Here is a 2,476-nt window from a genome sequence, read left to right on the forward strand (position 1 = left end):
CTCCCATAAAGTGACTGGTGGGTTTGAACCACCAACCTTTTGGTTAACTGCTGAATGGTTTAAACACTAAACTACCACAGCACCTTTCTATGCAAGCTGGCATCTCCAAATTAACTGAACAAAATAAGGAATTGCTAGATCAAAATTCTTTGTCTTCCTTATTGGCTGCTATTCTTTTGTATCCTTTATCTTCTTATTCCTCTAATAATACTTTATCTGAATTCCTTTTCTTTCCAACAAAATTGACTAATAAATCTCTATCTGAATGTCTTTTAAAACCTGTTCATATACAGATGCAAAGGATCTTTGCTGTCTTGCTTTTATTCCTTGGACATGCTCAGAGTTGGGTAAAATTGTGAAAGATTTTCTTCTTTGACAGTTGAAAGAATGAAACCAATGTTTCAACCTATTCCTAACATACTTGATTAAAAAGGTTGGATTTGTCCTTACAGGGACATTGGTTTGGGCTTCATATTTTAAAATAATATAAGGTGAATATACTAAAAGTAATTTGAAATTTCAGTAATCGCTTTAGGAAAAATGAGTTTTCATCCACTTTGTCCTTTTCCTTCCATTTTGGGAAATGAGTTCCCATTTGAATTGTCTTTTTTCTCCTCTGGGGAACTTTTGTTTAATGCTCAGTTTTAATCAAAGGGTCTGAATAAAATCCGTCCATCTGAAACTTCGGCAAGTCAGAGTTTATCTATGTATGACCTGTTTTTTTCTGTTGATTTCAGTCAATCTCATCAAGGAATTATAGTATACATTTTAAGAAATTGAGTTGCTTGTGTTGTATGGTATTGTATAAAGCTAGATGTAAGCTGACTTCACAGAACCAATGAGTTTATATGATATTTGCTCTTCTGTTTTTATTCTTAGAGCTTGCCTCTTGTCTAGAGCATTGTGTCTGAGTCTGTCTCATATCAGGTTGTAGGCCATGGCTGGCAGTTACTGTTTTCCATGAGGCTATCTATGTTAGATCTCAGGCTTTCCTCTTCCAAGAAAAATTGCTTCTTATGTCTTTCTTATGGTTTAGAATTTTCATAGCTACTTTGAGAAACTTTGACACAAATCAATCTGTTGGAAAAGTGCAGTGGAAGAATAGATTATTTATTTTGATTGGTACAACAAGGCCTTAAAAAGGGACAAATTATTCTTAACCACTTCTTTAAAGGATCCTGTAAAGTATGCCAAAGACCAAACCTAACCAAACTCACTGCCGTGGAGTTGGATCTGATTCATAGCGACCCCTCCTTGGGTTTCCGAGGCAGTATCACTACAGAAATAGATTGCCCAATCTTCCTTCTGAGGAGTGGCTGGTGGGTTTGAACCGCCAGCCTTCTGATTAGCTGTCAAATGCCTTAGGCACTATGCTATCAGAGTCCCATGCAAAAGACAGGGTTATGAAAATATAATAATTTCCTACGTCTGGATAGTATTATTAAATTAGATTATTATTAAATCAAAGAACTTATTCTGATTGGTTTAATGGCAAATAAATGCTTATATACTTGATAATCAAAACATTTCCAGGATTTAATTAAAGTGAATTTATTCTGACAAAGATTTTTATATTCTGTGGTATGTCAATCTGAATAGCAAAATCTTTCTAAGTAATTGAAGCTATATGTTATATGAAATGTGTCTTATTTAAGGAAAAGAGGAGGCATAGGACAAGACTTAAAAAAAAAAAAAAAAAAAGCTAGCCAAGAATTGATGGCTTCATTTACAGATTTGCTAAAGAGCTTTGGTATTTATTGGGTAGGTAAAAGGCTGTGGTAAAGGGAAGCAAAACTTCTTGCCAAGAACATAGTGAAAGGGAAATAATTTGTTTATTTTTTGCCTTTCAAAATACCCATTTCACATGTAAATGAATTGGGATGACCAATTCTTGTCTTTGACCAAGAGCCAAAAGACAGGGAGGGTGGGGCAGGATCAGACCTCCTCAGCCCCTAGCCTCTGAGGTCATGTCACTCCAGGGAAACTTTTGAAGGACCCCTCCCAACTAGAGAAGATCTTTTAAGAAAAAAGAAAACAAGATGCTGTTTTACTACAGTAGTTAAGGCTGTGTGTCAACTTGACTGGGCCATGGCTTTGAGTGGCAGCTAGATGTAGTTATTTACTCCCCAAGATGAAATTGTTATCACCTTCATAGTGCAATCTGTTGTGAGCAACTAAGTAGTTGCCTTTGGGGTGTGGCCAGCTCCCAGTATATATGGAGAAGCTTTGAGGAAGATCTTGAGCTTTTGGAACATTCTGGATCCTGCATTTGGCCAAGTCTTCATCTTTAGTTCCTGGACTTGAACCAGTGCCCTGCCATGTTTCCTGCTGATCTTGGGTAGTTCTTGGACTTGAACCAGTGATCTCCTGTGTTGCCTGCCAGTCTCGGGATTGGGCCATTTTACCTGTTCATTAGCCTCAGCAGCCAACAACTGCATGAGTCAGAAAAAGCCTCTAGCTTGTTCCAGTGGGTCTC

Source organism: Orycteropus afer, unplaced genomic scaffold, assembly GCF_000298275.1.
Source record: "Orycteropus afer afer isolate SDZICR_OR568_19922 unplaced genomic scaffold, OryAfe1.0 scaffold00117, whole genome shotgun sequence".
Lineage (NCBI taxonomy): Eukaryota > Metazoa > Chordata > Mammalia > Tubulidentata > Orycteropodidae > Orycteropus > Orycteropus afer.